We start from the raw sequence: 27,885 nt of genomic DNA on the forward strand, positions 1-27,885 counted from the left end.
CCACCTGCTGAAGGATTTCCCTTCCCCTCTATGCATGGGGGTGGGAGTGACTCCTGTAGTGGACTGAAAAAGGAAACCTCAGATCATGCATTGTTTTCTCCAATGCAGCACTGGATTTCTCTTACACGCACAGAGGGGAGGGCAGCTTCTTTGGGGGCTGGAAAAAGGAAGCTTATATCTTCAAGGTCTCCAACAAAGTCCCATTGTGCACATAGAAAGAGTTGGCAGGCTGTTTAATAACCATTGTAGTCACAACAATTGCAACTGGAAGAACCATTCGGACTGCAGTTCTTGAGTGAAATGCTTATCTCAATTAATGACTGTTTTGTTCAATGACTGAAATTCTGTTTCCAAATTAGTTGCAAATTGAGGTCCATTTGTAGTGGTGTCTTCCATTCATGTCTCATCTCTGTAGAAATTCCTTGAGTTTTCGATCTAGTCATGATGTCTGACTAACTTGATAAATGAACTTCTTGTATGTTTCATCTGATAGTTCATCTTTGAACTGGTTGATTAAAGCCTTTTTTTTCATTTTAGCTGATATCCTGTGTTGGCTGTTGAAACTCAACAACATATTTCTGTACTGACCACATTATATGCTAATTATAAATTATATGTGGTTCACATGGGGAATTGACTCATCTCAAAGATATAGTAGACACCAAGCAAGAATGAAATTAAATTTATTTGGATTCTATCATATTTTTCTAACTGAAAAGTGTTAGGGTCAGTCTGGGTCCCCCTAGTTGTGATGATTAGTTCCACCCTACATGTTAGGAAAGTTTTCCCACCTGGTTAGGCAAGATGTTTCATTACATGAGCTAGGTAATCCATCAGAATAGCCATTTGGTTACGTTATTGATGAAAGTCATTGGCCACTAGATCAAAAGTAACAGTAGCCATCATGTGAATTCTTGATCTTTATACAATGCCTTTCCTCTCATATTAATGGTAATGAATTTTTGGGCATTGAGGTTGCTGGACCTGAGTGATTAAAACTGAGCAGTAAATTGCAGGTCTCCAGACATTACATGGCAAAACTCAGAACCTAGGCTAGATGTCAGGAGATGTCTCAAAGACCCAGCTCTAGATTAAAAATCTTTATTGTCAACAAGGAGGAAGCAAAATGAGCAGTTGCTTGTCCACTGCTGTGCAAATATATCTGTCCCTCTGATTCCCATGGTGATCCAGACTCAGCTTTCTATTTATCATCTGTTCCATTCAATAATTGACTTTCTTAATGGTGCTTCATTATCCTGCAGCTGAGTAGTTGTGTAGTGTTTACATACTAATTTCCAACTCTAGCCTAAAAACTACTGACTTTTGCCTTCCTCATTAAATGATTTGTCCTGAATCTCTCGCCATTTAGATTAAATATGCATTTTCTCTGCCATTATTTGTGTAACAGAAAAACTGCTCTTTAATCCAAATTACCTATGCCATGCAAAATTTGTCTGTCTGTCTGTCTGTCTGTCTGTCTGTGTATCTATCTATCTATCTATCTATCTATCTATCTATCTATCTATCTATCTATCTATCCACACACACATATACATATACATACACACACACACACACACACACATACACACACACACACACACACACACACATACATACATATATACATATATACATACACATATACACACACATATATCTTATCATGGCTCTCTTTACTGCCTTCATTCCAATCTAAAGATCCTTCATTGATGTAGCCCATCTTATAATGGGAGTCCTGTAATCAATGCTAGTCCCTAAACATGTTGATAGGCTATTTTTTGCATTTTTTTCTAGCCCTGTACGTACAGTGACAGTACAGTGACAAAAATTAGTGTCATATTCCAATTATGGCTTCACCATATATATGTATTTATAAGGTAATTATTATATAAGCAGTTCTGTTTTCATTTCCCTTCCTAACAATTTCAGTCAGGGAACTTGCCTTGTTTTACAACAACTGCATACTGGGTTGACATTTTCATTGAGCTCTCTACCATAATTTTGGGTCCCTGACTGACACTTTGGATCCCATTAATATACAGATAAACTTTGAATTATCTGTATCAACATGCATCATTTCACATTGTTTACGCTGAGCTAGATTTGCCATTTACAAATCCATTTTCACAGTCTGGAGAGATTCTTTTTGAACATCTCTCGATCTCTTTTTTACAATTTTACCACATTGAACAGTTTGGTATCATGAGCAAACATAACCACTTCACTAAGTCCTGATCATTTATTTATATAAAAATTAGAAATCAAGCATTGGTTCCAGCACCAATTTCAGTTAATCCTTCTTCGTACTTCTCAACAGTGTCAGAACTGGCCATTTACTTATTTATCTTACAGCACAGTCATTTACTGTTACCATTAAGCCAGAATTTGCCTATATGTTGTCAAATGTTTGTTTTGCTTTTGTCGACACCTCTTCAGCAAAAAGCTGTCTAATTATTTAAATGCCTGAAAATATTATGCTTTCTCTGAGGAACATCTTTACAGGTTAGGCTATAAATGAAATTAAAACCTCTCAGAATTGTTAGATAAAATTCCTCAAATAATAAGATCATTTTCAAATGCTTTCGTAAGAAAAAAAGAGATAGTGACTTGAGGTAGATTATCCAGTTTTGAAACCCCTGTTCTCCAGTTCACACAAAGTCATTGAAGCTAAAGTCTTTTCATTTCCAGTTGTTAGACTTTTTTTATGATGGTTTGCTCTTCCATTGTGATTTTATTGTTCATAATTTGTTTTTATATTTGATTGTTTAAACGTATTTCAAAGTTGATCCAAGAGTCCTCTGGATTGTAGAACTGGGATATAAACATCTATGTAAATATTAAATAGCTTATGCTATTTTTGATTCAAAACTAATATTGTTTAAAATGTGACAATATCTGTGTTTAAATGTATCCCTTAAGTATTCTATTATATCAGGGGTGTCAAATTCGCAATGTCATGTGACGTGTCGTGATGTATCGTGACTTTTTTTTCCATTGCTGGCAATGCGGTGGGCGCGGTTTCGGCATGACACATCTGGACCGTGGGCCGGCAGTTTGACACCCCTGTATTACATGTTCTGGATGAAAAAAAGATATAGTTAAAGCGTACAGGATACCCATTTTCTCTGATAAGTCCATAGCAGGATTTTTTAAATGTTAAATCAGCTAGAATGTATAACATTTCTGCGCTGAGTAGCTGCTGCAGTGTTTATGTTTAGATTTTTTTTCATTGATTATGTGCCATTAACCTTTAGTGACCAGATAAATAGATTTTCTCCATAGTGATTGGTCCCTAACCTGATTTTTCAGGTCTTCCAACAATGCCATTATAACTGAGTCTGTTTTCTTTGTTGTTGGTTACTAACATCTAAATTTTGTGAGAAGGCTAACTTGAATTTAAAAGAAATAAACACCCCTATATTATTTTATACATGGTCACTCATCCAATAAAACTTACAATGATACTAAATGAGTAGTACTTATGACCAGTCCTCAAAGTTATGGCTGTTGCAGCATTCCCATGGTCATATGATTATTATCCAGACATTTAGCAGCCAGCTTGCAATTCCTCTGTTGCAGCATCCCATGGTCTTGCGATTGCCATTTGCAACACTCACTCCTGGTTTCCAACCAGCAAAATCAATGAGAAGGTTGGCAGGAGGTCACAAATGGTAACTACGTGATGTCACACTTAACAATGTGGCAGGATTTGCTCAACAATAGCAACCAGAACTGGTGGCAGTGTCATGATTAAGTGGTGCAGTCATGTGATGTCACATTTTGCAACCATGTCTCTTAGCAATGGAAAATTCTGGTCCTAATTGCTGTCATTAAGTGAGGACTACATGTATTCCCTTCTTATTATCTCATTATAAAATCTTGAAATCCAAATGCTGAGCATTGCATGCATTCTGTATAAACTCATTCTGTATCTAATGCCCCATAGAAATGTTTCTTTCACTCAACTGCTGCAAATGTTTCCTTAAAACATCTGCAAGAGATAATCATAAAGGAGACAGCATCCAAAATTAATGTCCATGTTTTCATACCTTTAGAGATTCTTTGTCCCTTTTTTCATAGGCTGTTGCAGAGAACTGATTGACTGAAAGCTTATGTGAAGGAGTTGCAGTAGCACCTTTTCCGACTAATGCATTTTATTAAATACAGCTGCAATTCATGAAAATGTATGCCTTTTATTAAAATGTATTAGTCGGAAAAGTTGCTGACCAATTAATCAGATTCTCCCTTAGATGAAGCTTCTTGGATAAGAAGCGAAATGGCTTTTTCTTCTTCCTCAGGGAAAAAACAGTCCAGTTGCCTTTTAAAGAAGCACTTTTAAGACACTCTTCCTGATTTTTAAGCCACAATAGACTGTCTTAACTCTCGTCTTAAATAAAAAAAAATATAGATGATCAAAACAAATTGTTAGTAAAGCAAAAGAAATAAGTGAATTAAACAAGCTGCAGAATGCAGTGACACATACAGCTGAATCTTCATACAAGAAAGTTAAACGATTCTGAGAAAACTATGACCTTTGAAGCTTATGAACAGTCAAAGCTTGAATTCTGGAGACTGTCACTTGTCTGAAATGGTATAGATTCTCCTGCTTGAGCAGGGGACTGGATTAGAAGACCTCCAAGGTCCCTTCCAGCTCTATTCTATTCTATTCTATTCTATTCTATTCTATTCTATTCTATTCTATTCTATTCTATTCTATTCTATTCTATTCTATTCTATTCCATTCCATTCCATTCCATTCTATTCTATTCTATTCTATTCTATTCTATTCTATTCTATTCTATTCTATTCTATTCTATTCTATTCTATTCTATTCTATTCTATTCCATTCCATTCCATTCCATTCCATTCCATTCCATTCTATTCTATTCTATTCTATTCTATTCTATTCTATTCTATTCTATTCTATTCTATTCTATTCTATTCTATTCTATTCTATTCTATTCATTTCTTGCACAGATTTAAAAAGGGGGAAATTCCAGTTACAACTGACCTGTTGGATTGGCATTTCTTGACCTTTGTTTTCTTGGTGTCTTCATGTTTTTAAGTTCTTAAGTCTTTAAGCCACATTGTTTCCTAGAACAGGTTTGTGATTCATAGAAGAAGGGTTAAAGTCTACCCCATATTTTCCTTGCAATAGGACCTTTCCGAAAAGATTCCCTTTGGGCTGCCAATGGGATAAATTAAGGAAGACTGATTTTCCCCTTGTGTGAGAAATATAATAGCAAGGGTCATTCCAAGTACAGTCCTAACTGGAACATCTCTTTAGCAGACTGTGCAATGCTTTGATTGAATTCAGAAAAAAAAATGCTTTGGAAGGTGTGGAAGCGCAAACACAGCACTTCCAGAATGAATCTGTAGCATTATGCACTGGTACTATTTCACACCTTGTTGCTAAGAAATATATTTAGGATTTTCTGGAGTTAACACTGAGTAAATCTTCTGTTAAAAAGAAAAGGCCAAAATGTGTGTCTTGTACTATTTTTATTCAGCTATAAGGTAAATCTCCGTTTTTTATTGCATGGAAATCTTTGAGCCTACTTTGCTTTGGAATACTCCAGAAGATAGGCTTAAGATACAGGAGAATCTGGACAGACTCGAACCCTGGGCACTATCTAACAAAATGAAATTCAATTGCGAAAAAGTCAGGTTCTACATTTAGGCAGGAAAAATCAAATGCACAGGTATAGTATAGGTGGTACCTTGCTCGATAGTAGTAACTGTGAGAGGGATCTCGGAGTCCTAGTGGACAATCACTTAAATATGAGCCAGCAATGTGCTGCAGCTGCCAAAAAAGCCAACACAGTGCTAGGCTGCATTAACAGAGGGATAGAATCAAGATCAAGTGAAGTACTAATGCCACTTTACAATGCCTTGGTAAGGCCACACCTGGAATACTGCATCCAGTTTTGGTCACCACGATGTAAAAAAGATGTCTAGACTCTAGAAAGGGTACAGAGAAGAGCAACAAAGATGATTGGGGGACTGGAGGCTAAAACATATAGGGAACGGTTGCTGGAATTGGTTTTGTGTAGTTTAATGAAGAGAAGGGTGAGGGGTGACATGATAGCAGTGTTCCAATATCTCAGGGGCTGCCACAAAGAAGAGGGAGCCAAGCTAGTCTCCAAAGCATCTGAAAGCAGGACAAGAAGCAATGGATGGAAACTAGTCAAGGAGAGAAGCAACCTAGAACTAAGGAGAAACTTCCTGACAGTTAGAACAACTAACCAGTGGAACAACCTGCCTCCAGAAGTGGTGAATGCTCCAACACTGGAGGTTTTTAAGAAGAGACTGGACAGCCATTTGTCTGAAATGGTATAGGGTTTCCTGCCTTAGCAGGGGGTTGGACTAGATGACCTCCAAGGTCCCTTCCAACTTATTATTATTATTATTATTATTATTATTATTATTATTATTATTATTATTATTATTATTATCTTACTAAGCTACTACTGTTTATTCAGATACTCTGCCAATACTCCTTGATTCAGAAGGAAATGCTTCACTTTGCACAAAACCTTCTCTTTTAAAAATAGTTGGGCTTATTAAATGCCACTACAAACTAGATAAGGCAGTGTAAAGAATCATTTTCTGTATGTTCATGGTTATTGTGATATATTTATATTTATATCCATGAGAATCCTAATTTTGGGCCATGTTTATATTATAGTTCATAGGAGAGAAACAGTTCACTTGGCATCGTAACAATATTGATTAAAAATTCCATTTTTTTTCTCTCTCTCCCCCTCCCTCCCTCCTTCCCCCCCTCTCTCTTACACACACACACACACACACACAAACACACACACACACACACTCTAACTTACTTGGCCACCTATCTTATACAATAAACTACACGGCTAAATCAATAAAATAGCAACATAAAAACATTTCATAATCAAGTTTTTAACAAGCTGCTTATGTTAAATACAAATTCTTGAATTATCTTATTTTTTAATATGGTGACTTGATATTCGGTATGAAATTGATGATATGTTCATGCATCATTTCTTCACATTTATCTTGAGAAACGTACCCAACACTAACTTATTCATGCAGGTTGACATGTGTCTGGCAAATTATCTTTGATTCTCACTAAACCATAGAAGACTTTTCTTCCAATTATAGTTGTGGAGTCTCCACTTACTCTTCTTTGAAGTCCTTTTAAAAGATAGTTTGAGGCAGCAAAGCCATAAAGATGCCATTGTATGAATGCCATAAAATGATGAGAAGCAGTTTTAGGAGTGTGCAAATTCTAGCTTAATGAAGCATTTTTGGTCATTTTATTTAAGTATTTCATCTGTCAGCTTTTCCTGGGGAGATCTGGTATAAAACTATTTGAAAAGAAAAATGCCTCATCTGTTTTAAAAGATTTATATATATTTTACACTTTAATCCTCCAAGTTTATGCACTGTGCATCCAAAATCAAAGTTTATGATAAGTCTAATTATAAAAGGTAAAGGTAAAGGTTCCCCCGCACATGCATGCTAGTCGTTTCCAACTCTAGGGGCCGGTGCTCATCTCTGTTTCAAAGCCGAAGAGCCAGCGCTTGTCCAAGGACGTCTCCGTGGTCATGTGGCCAGCATGACTAGATGCCAAAGGCGCACAGAACGCTGTTACCTTCCCACCGTAGTGGTCCCTATTTTTCTACTTGCATTTTTACGTGTTTTCGAACTGCTAGGTTGACAGAAGCTGGGACGAGTAACAGGCGCTCACTCTGTTACGCGGCACTCAGGATTTGATCCGCCAAACTGCCGACCTTCTGATCGACAAGCTCAGCGTCCCAACCCACTGAGCCACTGCGTCCCTAGTCTAATTATATGCCACTCTAAATAAAATATTTCTAATCCTAACAAACACATTGTAAAATGACTATGCTAAAGCTTAATCTTTTCTTCTCCTTACATCTTTTCCAGTCTCCAGTTGAACTCCTTTTAATTAGCTCAGAAGAAAGCAAACTGTATAATCCATAACTTTTGATCTTGGTTTCTATTGGCTGTGTTTGATCTAGATTTCTTAGAATTCCGAGTTAGCATGACATCTGTCTTTCCTTTCTCATTTGCCAAAAATAGATAAAAAGTGACTGAACTTGAAGTTGGTTAACAAGCTATCTTTAGGCTATAGTCTATAGTTGGCTACTTCACTATGAGCAGATTTCCAGCTGTCAAGCAAAAACTCCTTTTTTTTCTTAGTTCAGAAGAACTTGGAAAATAATATTCTGGGATTACTAATAGATTCCTGCCTGGAAACCATGTACTTGCTTAAAGCCTTGGTGGAGCAGTGGGCTAATGCCTCCTTAAGTAACACCAGCTGCCTGCAATTAGTGCAGGTTCGCATCCCACCAGGCTCAAGGTTGACTCAGCCTTTCATCCTTCCGAGGTAGGTAAAATGAGGACCCAGATTGTTGGGGGCAATAAGCTGACTTTGTAATAATGCTGCTTGGGGGGGGCAAAGCCCTAATAAGCAGGCATATACATAGAATGAAGGCTATTGCTAATCACATTGATTTGTGCTTTAAATTGTAAGCCGCCCTGAGTCTTCAGAGAAGGGCGGGATATAAATGGGATTAAAAAAATGGAAAAATGAATCACTATTACTTGTAATTGTCAGCTGAGACCATCTTGACAGAATTACTAAGTGTTCTCCATTTTCTCATGATTGCTTAGTACCAGCTACTGCACGGATCTGTTGCTATTTTGGCCCAGCACTTCACAAATTGTTGTTCAATGCTTCAAAATAGCATCTGGATGAAATAACTGGGAAAATAAAAAGGCAGGATGAAATAATATGTGGGGAACACTGTGCTTTATGATGTTGAAAAAAATGCCAGATTCCTAAATCAAATTTCAGCTTGAATTTGTGGATATGTAAAAATGCAAGTAGAAAAATAGGGACCACTACGGTGGGAAGGTAACAGCGTTCCGTGCGCCTTTGGCATCTAGTCATGCCGGCCACATGACCATGGAGACATCCTTGAACAAGCGCTGGCTCTTCAGCTTTGAAATGGAGATGAGCACCGGCCCCTAGAGTTGGAAACAACCAGCACGCATGTGCGGGGGAACCTTTACCTTTACCTAAAGATTTTTCATATAAAAGCACATTGTTGGTCAGGTTTACATTATGAAAAACTAGGACTTACTAAAGTGTGACAACATTTTGTTGGAAAAATATATGTAGAAAATGGTAGGCAAAATTAAGATTTTAATAGCAAATTTATTCATTTTCAAGTCATAAAATTCCAAAGTTTGAAGAGACTAAAAGCTGTGGTAAAACAATCTGTACTAATCTGAACAAATTATTCAAATTATTCCCAGAAACATAAAAGTAATTTGAATGCAGTGGGAATGGGCTAGTTATATTTGATGGTTTTAAAAAAAAAGGATAGGGTCAAGAATGAATAGATATGAAATCATTGTAGACTGTATACAAAAGTGTGTGACCAGAATAGAAGAAGTGTGTTGATAAAGATTATGGTTAATGAGAAAATACAGTTAACAAGGATTGTATTGGCGGAAAAAAAGAAACTGAATGCAAAAGGCAGCGTATTGCATTAAGGCTAAGAGAATTACAAATTCATGACAGACATTTCCCATCAAGACAGAGACACTAGAAGTAAAAGCTAGAGAGGCTGAGTGTTAGTCTCCATCTCCATCCCATCCTGTACTGTGTTAGAATGACTGAAGAACCATCATGTGCCCTAATGAGTCTGGGGAGCTGATATCTCAGATTGTTCAAGTGAGACAAGACTCTGGCTTTAGGAAAAGTGAAGGAAAAACACTTTTTTTACCCTTTTAAATAATTACAGTACATTAAAGACTTGAGTTTTGCAATGAGACTTTGAGGCCTATGGCAATAGTACCTAAGATAATAGGTCATTAAAACTATTGTTGCAGTGTTGCCCTGGACCCTTGAAGATTCCAGTCTGCCTTCAAACCAGCACATGCATTGAAATCAAGTATTTAAATATAATGCACATTACAAAAGTGTTACATAGGCAGCTATCAGATTAGATGTTATGTTCCATCAGAAGGAGATTCTTTCTTTCTTTCTTTCTTTCTTTCTTTCTTTCTTTCTTTCTTTCTTTCTTTCTTTCTTTCTTTCTTTCTTTCTTTCTTTCTCTTCTTTCCTTTCCTTTCCTTTCCTTTCCTTTCCTTTCCTTTCCTTTCCTTTCCTTTCCTTTCCTTTCCTTTCCTTTCCTTTCCTTTCCTTTCCTTTCCTTTCCTTTCCTTTCCTTTCATTGAAGAGACATCCATTCCTGGAACAAGGAATAAAGGCAAATGCCATTCCAAATCCAATTGACAATTCCTGTTACGTTTGACAATAAATCCCATTCCAAAATTTAGGATTTTGCTATCATCACTAAAGAAATTAGCCTGTATAATTTGGGGAATTTCACTTTCCTAGAGTTAATATGGGACTGTACTGCGCTGAACTTCTGAGTTTACTTTTTCTTGGGAAGACATTTGTAAAACAAGCAGGATGTAATTTAAAGTAATATGGATAATGGCTTTTCTTTATCTATAAGTCCTTTTCCTGGGCTTATAGATAAAGAAGAAAAGGTCCAATGAAATTCTAGGTTCTATAGTCATGTTAACCAAAGGAAATCAACTGTCTGAATTATATATGCCATACATAGTGATTCCTTTTACCACCATTACTTTCTCTCTTCTGTCACTTTAACTGGGAGTACAAATATAGAAAAAGCTGGGGGGGATTTATTCAGTAGTTAATCTGATTTATCAAATGTTTTTTTTAAATGGAACAGAATTGATCACTTCATCTGCTTTACTGGAAGGGAAGGTTTATAGAATCCAAGCAGATTTTTTAAAAAAATAATTTTTATCACACCTTTATTATTTTTATAAATAACTCAAGGCTGCAACCATACCTAATACTCCTCCTTCTGTTTTTACCACCACCACAAAGTGTGAGGTGGGTTAGGCTGAGAGAAAATGACTGGCCCAGAGTCAGCTGACTGGCTTTCATGCCTAAAACGGGACTAGAACTCACATATTCCTGGTTTTTAGTCTGGTGCCTTAACCTTAACCTTAACCTAAACCAAACTGGCTCTCAAAATTATATAGGAATCTGGTTTTGTTTCCTTTGGAACCTATGTAGTGTTTCTCAGATGTTACCAAGGAGCTACGTCTTGCTTAACAGGAGCACATTGTGCCATATATCTCCCATTTGCAGAGCCTTCCTTTTGAGTGGGCAAGAAGTGCATCTCAAGTGCTTTTGTGCACATATGAGCCTTTTTTGTTTATTTTTTTGTTTGTTAAATCAAGTCAAAATACCAAATATATTTTTTTGTTCTCTGAATCAAGGCAAACTGTAAAAAAATAAAACAGTCTTTAAAAAAACAAAAGCAAACATCTTCCAAGAGCTACCTTTGGGACCATAAATTATTCTCAGGACAGTTTATTAAACTCCATTTAATGGTTATAAAGGAAGCACATTGAGGAGAAGACTTGACTTATAATAAATTGGATGCAAAGGCAAATCACTGGAAAGCTTTCCATCAAACAGAAAGAACAGAATAATATTTCCATTTCATCAGAAAGTATGAAATTGAGTTTAATCAGATGCAGATTACAGCACATTCCCATCACATTTAAAACACTGAGGAGAAGCATACAGGAAAATTGCTCATAAAGACTTCAGGAAATTAAACACATGGCTAGTGTTTAACAATGGGATAGATGGGGAACTCACCAAATTTGTAGACGACACCAAGCTGGCAGGAATAGCCAATACTCCAGAAGATTGGCTTAAGATACAGAAGGATCTGGACAGACTCAAACACTGGGCACTATCTAACAAAATGAAATTCAATGGTGAAAAAAGTAAGGTTCTACATTTAGGCAGGAAAAATCAAATGCATAGGTATAGTATAGGTGGTACCTTGCTCAATAGTAGTAACTGTGAGAGGGATTTCGGAGTCTTAGTAGACAATCACTTCAATATGAGCCAGCAGTGCGCTGCAGCTGCCAAAAAAGCCAACACAGTGCTAGGCTGCATTAACAGAGGGATAGAATCAAGATCAAGTGAAGTACTAATACCACTTTACAATGCTTTGGTAAGGCCACACCTGGAATACTGCATCCAGTTTTGGTCACCACGATGTAAAAAAGATGTCTAGACTCTAGAAAGGGTACAGAGAAGAGCAACAAAGATGATTAGGGGGCTGGAGGCTAAAACATATAGGGAACGGTTGCTGGAATTGGGTATGTGTAGTTTAATGAAGAGAAGGGTGAGGGGTGACATGATAGCAGTGTTCCAATATCTCAGGGGCTGCCACAAAGAAGAGGGAGTCAAGCTATTCTCCAAAGCACCTGAAAGCAGGACAAGAAGCAACGGATGGAAACTAGTCAAGGAGAGAAGCAACCTAGAACTAAGGAGAAACTTCCTGACAGTTAGAACAATTAACCAGTGGAACAACCTGCCTCCAGAGGTGGTGAATGCTCCAACACTGGAGGTTTTTAAGAAGAGACTGGACAGCTATTTGCCTGAAATGGTATAAGATTTCCTGCCTGAGCAGGGGGTTGGACTAGATGACCTCTAAGGTCCCTTCCAACTTCATTATTATTATTATTATTATTATTATTATTATTATTATTATTATTATTATTATTATTATTATTATTATTATTATAGACAATTATTTAAATAAAATTTGGCAATTTTATATATTTTAGTTAAAGCTTGGATTAGAGCAAGATTTGCTTATGAAAGAGCCCAGAAACTGGCCTTATAAATCACATCAAATCATAAACAATCAAAGCATAATCTGTGATTTATTGAATAAATTGCTGCTAGCTGAATTCTCATAGCATTCTGAACCATAAATTCCAGTTCACAAACCACAACAGCAGAGTTCATTAAAGAATTGCTAAAAGAAAACCAAACTGCATTTTATGTTAGTGTGATCCCTCTTAGAAAATAACTTTTCTGCAGCTCCCAAAGATATTTTATAAAATGAGCACAGCAGTATGCTATTTTATTACTACTGGAGGAGAAAATCTGTGCAGTTTGGGAGACATAGTTAGCAGGTATGCTTCCTACTAATCAGATAAACCTGTGGAAAATATTTTCAGTGAGACTCATTTCAGCAATAAGAATCCCTATCTTCATAATACATAACTACGTTTCAAATGAAAGAGAAGAGAAAAACATAATGTTCTGCTCATTATAGCCAAAAAGGTTTTATAGAATAAAAACTGAACACAGTACAGATCAACATAACTTCTTGATAAAAGCCAAAGGCAAGGAAGTTAATGGTGAATCTTTTCTGGTTGTATTCCTGTTGGCTAATAACAGACTTCAGGTCCCTGAAGTGAGAAGGAATTCTAGAACCTTTTCACAAACTTAGTTTTATGTAAAATAGAGTGGCACTTTACAGTCTTCACATTTCATTTTTGCAACCTTTTAAGGATAATTGTTATACATTGAAAAGCACAATGCTACGCCATTTTGACATGGGACTCACACATGAGAACTGTGGTTTAATTCTTAAAATAGACTTATCACCAAGACATTTCCTCTTGAACAAACTCTGCCTTGCCCATGTGGCTGATGGATGGTTCTATATATATAAGGGTTTAAAGCTCTTCACAAATGCCGACTCTGAATTAGGGGGGCATTGCAGTTTGAACAATCAAACAATCAATCTTAAAACTGGCAAAGATGGTGAGTAAGGTAGCAAGTTACACATGGAGTGAAAGTACAACTTTCTTTTGGCCCATTAGCCACCTCCAGTATAACAGCACTTAGATTTATATACAGCTTCATACTGCTTTACAGCCCTCTCTAAGTGGTTTACAGAGTCAGCATATTGCCCCCAACCATCTGGGTCCTTATTTTACCAACCTCAGAAGGATGGATGGCTGAGTCAACTTTGAACTGGTCAGGATCAAACTGCTGGCATTTGGCAGAGTTAGCTTTCAATACTGCATTCTAACCACTGTGCCACCATGGCTCTTATGATGCACCCACCAGCAGGGTCCCAGGCCAATTGACAGAACCAATTATATTATAGAGCCGTTTTATGATTTTGGAAGGCAACTCTAAAATTATAGGATACATATTTCAAATGATTTGACTTGTCAACATTTTTATCCTTCTTTGAATCATGCCCCTAATTCTAAAATGTTTGACTTTTAAAATTGTTTCTGCATACTATCAACTGTGTCTTTCAGGGTTAATGTGTAAAGATAATATCTTTTGAGATCATATTTTCTAATGCAAAAACAGGGGAAAAAGAAACATTTTTCAGCTGTTTTCCTTATAATTTGATATTGTTCTTGTAATTCTCTGGTTCATAGAGCAACAGTGTTCACATTCCATTCCAGATTGGACAAATGAACCAAATAGGTCACCAACAAGGATCAAACAATTTAATTAAATCACATTTTACAAGTCGCAGAAATGTATATGTGTCATAATCATTATAAATACGAACAGCCCTCAGTCATTAAGTGCAAGAGTTTTTTATTTGAACATTTTCAGGATTGAGAATGTTTCAGAAGTTGCCTTCATCTAGGACAATTTGTTTAAAGTTTCATATCTGTTTGAATTTCTAAAGTGATCTTCTATTCCAGAGAGAGAAAATGAAACAAAAAAGGCAATGCGTAACTCCCATAAGAAAAAGAGCCTCAAAGTCTAGAAAGCAATCTGTTCTGCTGTGTGGCTTAACATTTCAGTGAGGTAAAGTACACTGAATTGATGGCAAGGTGCATTAAGCAGCAAATTGCATCAGCCTAAAATTGAGCATAGTATTACTAAGAGGGCTAAGGGACCTAGAGGAATAATTCTATGGCTGAAAACTTGCCTATTCTATAACAGGGACAGTCATGATTCTTTACTTCCTGTGGCAACAGTTTCATTTTATAGTTGCTGCTATTACAGGAAAGAGCAATCTCTTCCCTCATTTTCCTTAGATGTGTCATGTACCAATTTATTCAGATATTGTGTGTCTTCCATGGAAGAAATGGTGGACTGAAGACAGCTCTGTAAAAAGCACAAGTGACAATTCAGTGGAATGAAGAGCAGTGAGTAGCCTGGCTCTTCATAACTTCTCTCCAGATAAGAATAGGACTTGAGATAACCCACAAGTGCTCCAGACAGTCCCTCCCAATGAGGAGATTACAAAAGAGTGGTTTTCAGTGGGTTTAGAGCTCTGGGAAATGAGAGAATAGCCATCTTGCTAAAAAAAAACCCTGACCTTTAAAAAGACACTGGGTTCCTTCTCTAATCACTTTTGGAGCACTTACAAATGGACTACGGGTCCAAATAGATTTAAAATAAGATGTTGAAATTCATAATCAAGAACTGTTCCTATAGGAAAAGGGTTTTATTTTGAAGTCTTTTTAAAAAAATAAGACTTTGTAAATTGAACACTAAAGGGAATTAGAAGGAACTAAAGATTACAACTAAAGAACACTCAGACCTGAGTTACTAATACAGAATAAAACAAAATATTTTAACATTATACATACATTGTACAATGGAGCCAGAAGATAATTTTAAGAATGTCTGCTTCTACAGATAGGCTGTGTTTAAAAGATGTTATAGAAGAGGAACAAGTTTTATCTGAAATGATTGAAACTGATTTGAAAGTAGATTAAAAAATGACACAAGAATAACATAGAAAAAATGGATTTTGTATATATGGATATACAAAAGAAATTGGCTGCTGTCTTAATATTTTCCTATATCAGATTCACAAGAGACTTCTTAAAGCTTTGAAGAAGAAATCAAAATCTAATCCATTATTTGAAGGAACTAAAATCAAGATAGTTAGAAGTAAAAGGAAGGAAAATAAGATTGGCTTATTTGATCACACTTAAAATAGATACATTGTTATATCTGGTAACCCTTAATGGACATTTGGTGGCATCAGAACTGAAATAAGGTTTTATTGATTCATGTATAGATAAGAGATAAGATTATTTGTTAAGAGAAGAGTAATAAGATACTATTAGTAATAAAATTGTCTATACTTGTGATAAAAGGGGAAATTGCCATTTTATATATTTTTCTATTTCTTTCTTATATTTTTATTTGTTATTTCTTTTCTATTTTTTTTCTTTTCTGCACCTTCTATTTTTTCTTTCCTTTCTTAGTTGGTATTAGTTTTTATTGTTGCAAATTGTAATCTTTAATACAACTACTATTTAAAAATGTGTACATATAAATGAGACATTATGACTTGGTTCTTTTGTTGCTAACACAATGTATCTCCCCCACCTCAGTCTTCAAATTATGTTTCTAAAGTAAGACTTTTAGTAGTTCATTTATATTCACGGAGGTGATGTCAAAATTCTTTGTTTATTTTCTGTCCAAAATGATGCTGTGTTTTATTCTGCACACAGATTGGAATGTAATTAGAAGTATTTCATAATTTATAACAAATACTCTTATTAATCTATGAAATCACAGTATTTGTATGCATAAAGGTTATATTAAAACAGCATTGCATTTATGAGATATTGCTTTATTTATGTGCATAAGTAAAATATGAATGATGAAATATAAAGACAGTTGGAAAACTTGGTGCTCTCAGTGGGTTTCTAGATTGATAGATGTCTCATGCAAAGAAAATTGAAGTGTGAAATTCATCATGTGCCTCTAGCAATTATTATGAAATCAGATGGTAATAAGTAGCTGAAACTCACTAATTACTTGATCCATTTTCACAGACACTTTCCTTATTTATCAAAGGAAGAAAGTAAACAAAGAACATCAGAAAACTACAGAGAACTTCCTTATCATCCCAATCTTGTATATTTTCAAAACAATGTGTACATATAGCATGATAGTAATTGCATTGTGTTTCAGATCCTAAAATAGAAGGATGAGGCTTCTTAATCATATTAAATTGTAAAGATGTACCAGTCTTATAGTACCAATATTAACTAACAAATATGGGCTATACATTTTCATGGATTAATTTTCAATCCATCAAATCCATAGATTACACACCCTGTAGCTCATTAAATGGACTATGATCTGCAAATCTTTTGTAATAATAAATGTGAAACTCTTTAAGTGCCGCAAGATCATTTATTATTTTTGCTGCAAAACATTAATGGGACTATCCTCTGGAAACTATTATAAAGTAGCAGTGATTAATCAGTATTCATCCGAGGAAATGACCATGTAACCAGTATGCATTCTAAAAAGTCAGATAGTACATCTACTATCAATGTACTTAATTATGTATGGTGTTCATTTGCAAGCAGTAATACAGAACTTTCTGCCCATTCTCATTTTACTCTTTCTTTTAATTTATTTTGCATCCTTATTTTAGCTATGTGAAGAGCAATAGAAAATCTAGCTCTTTTGAACAGTAGATAAATATCTTGATTCTCATAATTTCTACAATTATGAAACAAAAAAGATGTAAATCAAAACTGGCAAACTGGTTTGTTTAAAGAGTATTTGGGTTGGGTTACATATAAGATAGTTATGTCTGTTGAGCCCTACATCCATCTCCCTTACCATAGATGTCTTTGGCATGAGGTTTATTCATTGATCAATTGAATGTGCTGTATATAATTATCCCTCTAAATTACGCAACTCTGGATAGCACACAATATAATAATAAAAGCAAGAACTAACAAAACAGCATTACTAAAGTGCCTAAAACTATAATCCAAACTAACCATGGTTTCCTAGCAACCTAGCCCCAATGTCTGGCTTTATGCAATGAAGGACAATGATAACTAGCACCTTAAATTGTACCAGGAAGCCTACTAGACTCCAGAATAGCTTGTGAAGTAGTAGAATTACAAAGGCAAATTGTGGTATATCCATAATTGTGCCACTCTATTCTGAATCTGTTATAGCTTTTATGTGGTCCTCAATCAAGAGCAGCTCCAAGTGGAACATGTTTTGTTCTCTAAATGGGATGTAACCAAGGTTGACCATGAGCATAGCCTCCCAATTTAGAGTAGACACACTTTGTATTTGTGCAAGTCCTTCTGGCCACTGAGCCAAGGGAACCCCCCCCCCAAAGCTTGCATAGCTGTCTGGGATAACGCTAATATATCAAAACTAAGAAATGGAAAATCCTCAGATTCTAAAACTCACAGCTACTGAGTCTTACTAGAGTTAAACTGAAGGTTATCCTTTGTTATGGCCCAAGGATAGAGACTCAGAAATGTTGATGGATTGGGATATGCCAGGCATTTAGAAGCCCTCCATTCACTCTGATGAGGTGCTGTGAGACCTTGTCTCTACCCCAACAACATAGATACCAAGTAGCAATAGATATCTATAGGGGGGTGAAATCTTCCATGGCTGGTCAAGTTAGCTAGCTAGCTGATGATCATTCACATATATTCATTACTATAAAAAATGTGGCCTGTTTATACAAAATATGGAAATAATCCAAATTTGTTGATTGTAAAAAGGAGAGGGAAAAGAGAGAGGAGGTGGAGATGAAGATATAACAATTTCAAGGGAAATGCCTTTTGTAAAATACAGAAAAAAATGACACAAAAATCTTGAATATCTCAGTCAAAATGGTGTCAGGGCCCCCCCAGAAATCTGTTTTCCATTGGAGCTTGAACAGATGTTTGATTTGTTACTAATTTTGGTGATTAGAAAAAATGGAAATAGAACATGAATTATTCATGCAATTTTGATTATAAATAAAAAGGAAAGAAGGGAATGGATGAGTTTATGACACTATCCAGGGCCAGTTTGACACCCAATGAAGTACTTCATATGATGTCTTTTCCTTTTTAAATATAATATAAAGTAGAAAGCATCTATTCACTTTTTCTTTCCCAAACTACCTTCATTATAAAGTTCCACAAAAATATGACTATATAGCAGTACCCAGCACATCCATGATGAAATGCAAAAATATCTCTTACATGTGAACAGGACTTCACCTGTTTTACAGCATCCAGCTAACTTTGGATCTGTCCTAATCAGGTGATTGTAATCATAAGGAACAGAGATTTACATATTTTCTGGACAGAACTGGAAAGGCTTCTGATGATTTGCCCATATTTGTCTCCTGTTCATCCTGTGCTCCAATATTCTCAGCTTTGCGCTCCATAGAATATTAGTAGTATCTCCTACTTAGTGTTTGATTTATGGCACATTTGCCATGTCTATTTGCCAATGAGTTATGTCACCTGCAAATCCTTGTGTACATGTTGTCTTCTCGATTCTAACAATTAATATTTAATTGGAAATGGCTGAAAGTCTGCAGCTTGCCATCAAGCCCAGTAAACTAATAATAATAATAAAGTTGGAAGGGATCTTGGAGGTCATCTAGTCCAACCTCCTGCTCAGGCAGGAAACCCTATACCATTTCGGACAAATGGCTGCCCAGTCTCTTCTTAAAAACTTCCAATGTTGGAGCATTCACAGCTTCTGGAAGCAGGTCTTATTTGTTCAAGTCTAATCTGTTCAAGTCTTATTTACCGTATTATTATTTGAAGCGTGCACATTTTTATTAGTTATCTGCTGTTCTTAAAAGTCTTGGCTTGATTGATGTTTATTAGTAAGTACAAGGAATGGTCAACTGTAATGACTACACAAAAGAACTTCCCAAGATTGAACATCAGAACTGCAGGAACAAGTTGAGCCGAAGCACCCTAATAGGATCTGACTTGAGAAATGGAAAGCACCCAGTTTCTGGGGGAACATATTTGGAGCTTCTTCTCAGAAACTTCTCAGCATGGGAAGTGGCAGTGATTAGTTCATTGTCAGTCACTGCATTCCCTTACCCTTATCCTTAAGGATGGCTTTCAAAGAAATTAGACAGAAGAATGAAGTAAGGCTACTGCAGATTTGCATTTACACAAATGGAGCTCTCAGCCTTGCAGTCCCTTTGTGCACAACTTCCAGATTTGTTTCAGAAGATGTAGAGTAGATTTGTTGATATACAGAGAATGCTATGAGAACAAGAGACTCAATTTTGCCTTGAAAAGGAAGCACAATACTTTATTCTATTTATAATTATATTAATTTAATTTAATTTAAAAATGAATTTAAAACATGTTTTAACTTTTCTCCATATAAATCTAATATCCTGTTTCTTAGGTGGCTTGACCACTGCTTCCAGAAATACCAGAAGATTAGCGTCAAAACTATCTATTTATTCAGTTTCTTTATTACTGTAGTTTCACTTTCTGATTGTTAAAATTAAGTGATCAAGCTAATAGGACAACAGCTAAAATGGGAGTGGTAAAACATGGAAGTCCCAGAATGTCATAGGAAATCCTCAAAATTAAATCCATATCTCCTATCCCAAAAGAGGAGCAACTCTTAGAAGATAATTGTCTTTTATCTTCTTCAGTTATCATGAGATCTATTTTCAACCAGGGCTCAAAACTACATACCCTTGAAAGTAACTACCCAGATCATGGCATCCGGCCCTCTCAATTCCTGGCAAATAGATGGGGAAGAAATGGAGGTAGTGACAGATTTTATTTTCCTGGGCTGCAAGATCACCACAAATGGGGACTGCAGCCAAGAAATTAAAAGACACTTGCTCCTGGGAAGGAAAGCCATGGCAAATCTAGACAACACACTAAAAAGCAGAGACATCACCCTGTCAACAAAAGTGCATATAGTCAAGGCCATGGTATTTCCAGTTGCAAAGTATGGCTGTGAAAGTTGGACCATAAGAAAGGCTGAGCGCTAAAGAATTGAGGCCTTTGAACTATGGTGCTGGAGAAGACTCCTGCGAGTCCCTTGGACTGCAAGGCGATCAAACCGGTCAGTCTTAGAGGAGATCAACCCTGACTGCTCTTTAGAAGGCCAGATCCTGAAGTTGAAACTCAAATACTTTGGCCATCTAATGAGAAGGAAGGACTTACTGGAGAAGAGCCTAATGCTGGGAAAGATTGAGGGCAAGAGAAGAAGGGGACGAAAGAGAATGAGGTGGCTGGAGTCACTGAAGCAGTAGGCGTGAGCCTAAATGGACTCCAGAAGATGTAGAGGACAGGAAGGCCTGGAGGAATGTTGTCCATGGGGTCACGATGGTTCGGACATGACTTTGCAGCTAACAACAACAACAACCCAGAATTGTGAGTGTGTCTATAGGATGAAGAAGAGTCACTGTGGTGAAAGCTTTGAAGTCTTGCAGAAAGGCTTGCAGAAAGATATACGTTGAATTTATTAGATGCTTTTTTTAGCTTCTCCCCACAAACACATACAAACAACACCTACAATTAAATAATCCTTCAGGAGAAATTTTGGAAATGCATATTGTTTGTAGTGTGGAAAAGAGAATCATCATCACTTTCCCCTTCTACCCATATATGCTTTTGATGAATGTTCAAGACACGAGGGAGATATCACTCAGTCTGCAGTGATACTATTATGGTGAGACAGAAAGAGACAAAGTGAACAGGTGGATGGATTTTCCTATCTCTTTGTTTATGACAGTATATCTTAAAGGAATAATTCTGAGATGAATACTTTTCAACATGGACAAATTAGCATGGTGAAATAGTGCAAAGAAAATTATGCATTATTTCATCTCTCACTGTCTCTTTCTGCATGTCTAGGCTAACGAACAGCAAAGAACGTTAATTAATATGCTCTCATTTTAGTCATGCCTAAATAAACAGAAAATGAATTTAAAAGTCTCAAGAGCATTTTTTTTTGAAAAAGCCATGGTATGTTTTGCGTAGCTAGCACAGTTTTCCATAAAATGAACATTTCCAAAGGTACACTGTTTATGCAAAAAAAAAATATGTTCACAATGCAGAAAGGCTCACTTGTGCCCTGAAGAATTTTACTTCTTCTTTGAATGACATCCCCAAAGCTATTTTATAAAGTTTCTCATGTTTAAAATAATCTTACAAGCAGTAGCAGTCTGCACTTGGGAGAAAAGTCAAAATCTACCCTTAGATTTCACCATTTTGAGGATAGTTAAGGATTACTTTTTTGCAGAACATGTCCGTACAACCTTACATATCTTTCCAAAAATGTTTGGATACATATCAGCATTACATTCTACTTTGAACATACACACATTAAATTCTACATTTGTGTATAATCATGCACACACACACACACACACACACACACACAAAATAACATTTTAAAACATAATAATCAAATTTGATTGAAGAATATATCTGACATTTGACTGTAAAATACCCATAATTCTGCTTATACACAGTTTTTATGTTTTGATGTCGTGAGAATGTTCCAACAGATTTGGAAAGCAGCAACTTGGGAAGGATTCCTGAGAGTAAATAAAGCAGGTGAGGGTTCTGGTAGTGAAGTTCTGATGGAGGAGACTGCAGTTTTATTGGTCCATACCTGGATTGTGGCTCAGCTAAATGATTGCAATAGCCTCATGGCTGACATCGCTAATTTCTTGTTTTGCCCTGGTTCTGAGTATGAAACAGTGTAATTTGGACTGATCTGGACCGTCCAGAGAATCATCAATTATTGATAAATCACAGAGCTATGGTGTTTGTGTATAAAGGCCTTCTATATCAAAGTAAAGTATAAGCCTGACCTTATTTTATCGATTGTCCGTTTTGCTCTTTACCTTCCTCTGATCAGGACTTCTTTCTGGGTTTTTTTGCTCTCAGGTCATGGTTTCAGGTTTCCAAGCTTTTAAAGACCTGGAATTACTCCTTTCTTCCCTTCATTTCTGTGCAAGTTTGATTTAAATTTTTAAAAAAGAGTATAAACTTCTTTTTTATTATTAGTGGAATACTTAAGATTTGGTTCATACCTAGAGGAATTAAGTGAGGAATTTTTTACAGCATCATGATAGTCAACAAAGTATGAACCCTAACCCAAAAATCAGTCCATTGAATAACATCATAAAGTATCACCTGAAGAAAAAAAATCAAAATCCAGAGGCCAGCACAAAAACTCATGGGTTGTTTTTTTTTGGAATACAGATTGTTATTTACATGAGTGTCATTGAATCCAACATCATTCAGGATACTCCACTGTAGCACTCATGAATCAAACTACCGTAGTCCAGAAGGAAAAAGGGATTTTGTGGCAACTTCATAATGTTAGCTTTCATATCTCATGAACCACCAAATGGGCAATTGTGAAGTTGGTTTTCACAATCTTATTTCATTTACCATATAGTCCAGATTTAGCACCATGAGACTTTTACTTTTGCCACAAATTACATGTTTGGAAATCTGTTTGACTCAAACAAAGTGGAAATGGACACCAGGACATAGTTGAAGAGACCAAGTGTGGAGTACTTTTATGATGGCTTTAAGAACCTTGTCTATCATTGGCAAAAGTGTGTAGCAAATGGTGGTGATTATGTGGAGAAGTAAATGCAGGTAACAAAAGAGCTAATTTTCAAGGATTATTTTCTGCTTCATTTATTAAAATATTTTATTAAATTATTTATAGTAAAGTGATAGAGCTGGAGGCATTATTTTTCAATCAGGATTTCCCCCAGCAAATTGTAGTTTCCCTGAGGGAAAAAAAAACTAAAGACAAATGTAACCACACAATTAGGTTAAATAATAATTATAATAATCTACATGAAACCGCTGGGTGAGATCATTCGTGGTTTTGGAGTTGGGTATCATCAATATGCTGATGATACCCAACTTTTTATTTCTACCCCAAACCACCCCAGTGATGCCCTCGCTGTGATGTCCCGTTGCCTGGAGGCGGTTCGGGTCTGGATGGGGAGGAACAGACTTCAACTCAACCCGGACAAGACTGAGTGGCTGTACATTCCGGCATCCCGGGACATTCAAAATGTTCCATCCCTTTCTATGGGGGGTGAGCTGTTACCCCCCGTGGATAGGGCTCGCAACTTGGGAGTCCTCCTAGATTCACGACTTACCTTGGAAGATCATGTAGCAGCTGTGACTAGGGGGGCTTTCGCCCAGGTTCGCCTGGTGCGCCAGTTGCGGCCCTATCTGGACCGGGATGCCCTGTGTACGGTCACTCATGCGCTCGTGACCTCTCGCCTTGACTACTGTAATGCTCTCTACATGGGGCTTCCCTTGAAGACCACTCGGAGGCTCCAACTGGTACAGAATGCGGCCGCGAGAGTTGTCTTGGGAGTTTCCCGGTACTCCCATGTTACACCTTTGCTCCGCGAGCTACATTGGTTACCAGTTGTCTTCCGGGTGAGGTTCAAGGTCTTAGTGATGGTTTTTAAGTCCCTACATGGCATGGGTCCGGAATACCTCGGGGACCACCTGCTGCCGGCGTCAACTCCCCTCCGCCCTGTGCGTTCCCACAGAGAGGGCCTCCTCAGGGTGCCTCCAGTCAGAGAATGCCGGCTGGTGGCCCCCAGGGGGAGGGCCTTCTCTGTGGGCGCCCCGGCTTTGTGGAATCAACTGCCGGTGGAGCTCCGGATGGCACCGGATCTCCGCTCCTTCCGGTGCGGGTTAAAGACCCACCTGTTTGAACAAGCTGGCCTGGCCTGATGGGGAGTTAATTTGGGTTTTAAATATTTGTATATTTTATTGTTTTATCTTGGGCATTAATTTAATTCTATTTTAACTTTTGTAGTTTTGTATTTTTATCATATGCCCTGTTCACCGCCCTGAGTCCCTCGGGAGAAGGGCGGTATAAAAATTTAATAAAACTAAACTAAACTAAACTAATACTAGAAAAATGCAGAGCCACACCGCCCTAAGGCTATTGTCAATATTGAGGCTGAGGCATCTTATATGGTAGTCTGTATGTGATATCTCTACAATAAGTCAAGAGGATGAATTCATCTTTAAAATGACCAATTGTGACCTCATCTATCATGTATGTTATCAGCAGGAACTCTCAATTCCCAGACTAGTGCTAACTAGTAGATTAATACATCCAGACACAAAATAAATTGCATTTTGAAACTGAATTCAGGGAGCAGGAAATGTTTTTCTGTGTGTCCTTGAATGCTAGCAAGTAATGATTCTCCTTTAATCATGACTGAAAAAACAAAAACTCAAACTTATATTAGATAGGGGTTTCTGATTACTTACTACCAACTGTTTTTCAATTTCTGGCTGATCTGTGCATCTAAGCCTTGGGTACCTAGTTATTTGCCATGCAATATATAAATGAAATACATTCAAATGCAATCCATGGGAAAATGGCTTCATTTGTTCTATAAAAACTATTACTATACTTTTTCCCCAGTACCTTCCATTAATAATAATGAAAATCACCTTATGTTCTGATATATTAATAACTATTGTTAAAAAGCAATTTCTGCAAAAATAAGATAATTTACAGTGTATCTTCATAAAATTGGTTCAATATTGCCACAGAGATTTTCTAAATTAAACTTTTACGTTATAACCCTTAAACCTGTTAAAGTAGAGAGTAGACAGTCTGGCCTTAAAGCTATTTACTTCCATTTCGTTTCTAAATTAACTCTTGTTAAAGTACATTTAACAAAATTTTGAGGAGACTTTCATAAACAAATGCCTTCAGTTTGTGTTAAACTAGTTCCCAGAATTCTCACCTAGCAGTTTATCATGATGATAATTCACACCCATAAATATGGACCAAGCTGAAGTGGGTTTTCATTTCCCTGAGATAAATTGGACAATCCAAGCTTCATTCCAATTTTGGGACTACTTAGAAAGATAAAAAAACATAAACATAAATTACCAATTGGCAGCTATAATAGAAACAGGAACAATCCTTTGCTACTCATATAATATACTGTAGAGAAGGAGAGTTTTCAATTTAATAAGTAACAGTTTGCTCTCAAATTGATCTCTACAATCAGACAACCGTTCATTGGCAGAACTGGATTATCTTCAGGAGGATTAAAACTTTGTGGGAAATCTTTCTTTGATATCTATCAAGATACTTTGGCACCACAAGCATAATAGTGCTGTCAATTTCATCTTATTGACTCCCACAGCAAGATACTTAGGTGTACTGTACTTTTAAAAGCAAAATTTTAAATGAACAAGGTTGAAAACTCTACAATTTTTTAACATTTCAGAAGCTTTATTTCCATTTCATTTTCATAAAAGCTTTTCTCAGAGTTTCAACCTACATTGCTCAAAATATTTTTTAAAACATTTGTGATTTATTTCTCCCATATAAGACAATAGAAAGAAGAACAGATGAGAATATGTGAGAATGGAATATTCCTGGAAGGGACCTTGAAGGTCTTCTACTCCGGCCCCCTGTTCAAGCAGGAGAACCTATACCATCTCAGACAAGTGACTGTCTAGTCCAGGGGTGTCAAACTGCCGGCCCACAGGCCGGATGCATCATCAGGAAACCGCGCCCACCCCATTGCCGGCAATGTAGAAAAAGCTCCGATATGTCGCGTGATGTCACGTGACATTGTGAGTTTGACAGGTCTGGTCTAGTCTCTTCTTAAAAACCCCCAGTGATGGAGCACCCACAATTTCTGAAGGCAAGCTGTTCCACTGGTTAATTGTCCTTGCTGTTAGGAAGTTTCTCCTTAATTTTTTTTTTAATCCCATTTATATCCCGCCCTTCTCCGAAGACTCAGGGCGGCTTACAATTTAAAGCACAAATCAATGTGCTTAGCAATAGCCTTCATTCTATGTATATGCCTGCTTATTGGGGCTTTCGCCCCCCAGGCGGCATTTTTACAAAGTCAGCTTATTGCCCCCAACAATCTGGGAGCTCATTTTACCTACGGAAGGATGGAAGGCTGAGTCAACCTTGAGCCAGGTTGCTTCTCTCTTTGGTCAGTTTCCAACCATTATTTCTTGTCCTGCCCTCTGGTGCTTTGGAGAATAGTTTGATGCCCTTTTCTTTGTGGCAGCCCCTCAAATACTGGAATATTGCTATCATGTCTCCCCTGTTTCTTCTTTTCTTTAGACTAGCCAAACCCAAGTCCTGCAGCGGTTCTTCATATGTTTTGGTCTCCAGGCCTTTGATCATTTTAGTTTCTGTTCTCTGAACTTTTTCCAAAGTTTCATTCTGGACCAGATGATTTGTTCATATCCTTTTGTTGATCATGCCTTCAACTTGGATTAAATAGCCTGCATCCTTAGTATCGTCAGAAGAAATTGCTCCTACACTATTAATCAAATTACATGACTTGAACACGTTTCCCAGATGCAATGCATTCCCTGTGGTAGAACTTCAGAGGATAAAATCTATTTTGTATCTTAAAGGATAAATTCTTGAAATGCATGAATATCTATCAGAATTTTGGAAAGATAAGAAAAGATTAGAAAGATTAGAAAAAAATGTATCTGGCAGCATAGAACACGATGCAGCATAGAGAAAGCTTGAACCCTAATTCTGAATGACATAAAAATGTTTTGTGGCCTCCCGAATCCCTTCATGTCAATTAAGCCAAAAGTGAAGTTTTTGGTAGTAAAGGGTGAAATATATTATTGTAATATAAGTCCTCAGGGCCTCTTTACCATAACTCAGGGATTGTTTTCTGTCACAATTACTCCAAAGCCTATTCATTACTTTTATAGGAAAGCTTTCTTCCAAGTACATGAGAACGTTGTCATACTTTTAAGTGTTTGTTTGAATTGTGACTATTGATAACATACAAAGACTGGTGCTTCTTCTTTTCAGGAAGATTGAAGTGATGGCCATTTCTTAAAATTCAAACGGTGTAGAACTGAAACCATTGGATTTTTTTTCCCTCCACAATCAGAAAATTGCACAGAGGCTTGCAATTTAATCGCAAACCTAGACCAATGTATAACTGAATGTGTAATAACTGTACTTGATAGAATTGGATTTCATATCATTTTTGTGTAGAAGGTGAAATTCACTGATCTTAAAATGGGTAATCCAAGAATTGCAACTACTACATGTTAATGTTAGCTTTCTCAAAAAATCAACAAAAACAATTCCGCGGGGTTAATCTGGTAGCAGAGGAGAAATGTTTTTCCCCTTCATGCAGCAATGATCTGTTTAACCTTAGA

The 27,885-nt window shown here is 36.7% G+C and overlaps 1 protein-coding gene across 1 annotated transcript in view; it reads left to right on the plus strand.

The window, feature by feature from the left end:
• Window positions 1-27,885, plus strand: part of GALNT18 (polypeptide N-acetylgalactosaminyltransferase 18) — a gene marked incomplete at its 5' end in the record, with an annotated part of 361,412 nt that overhangs the window by 246,321 nt on the left and 87,206 nt on the right. The window lies entirely within an intron of this gene.

This window comes from Vipera ursinii (genome assembly GCF_947247035.1).
Source record: "Vipera ursinii genome assembly, chromosome: 1".
Classification (NCBI taxonomy): domain Eukaryota; kingdom Metazoa; phylum Chordata; class Lepidosauria; order Squamata; family Viperidae; genus Vipera; species Vipera ursinii.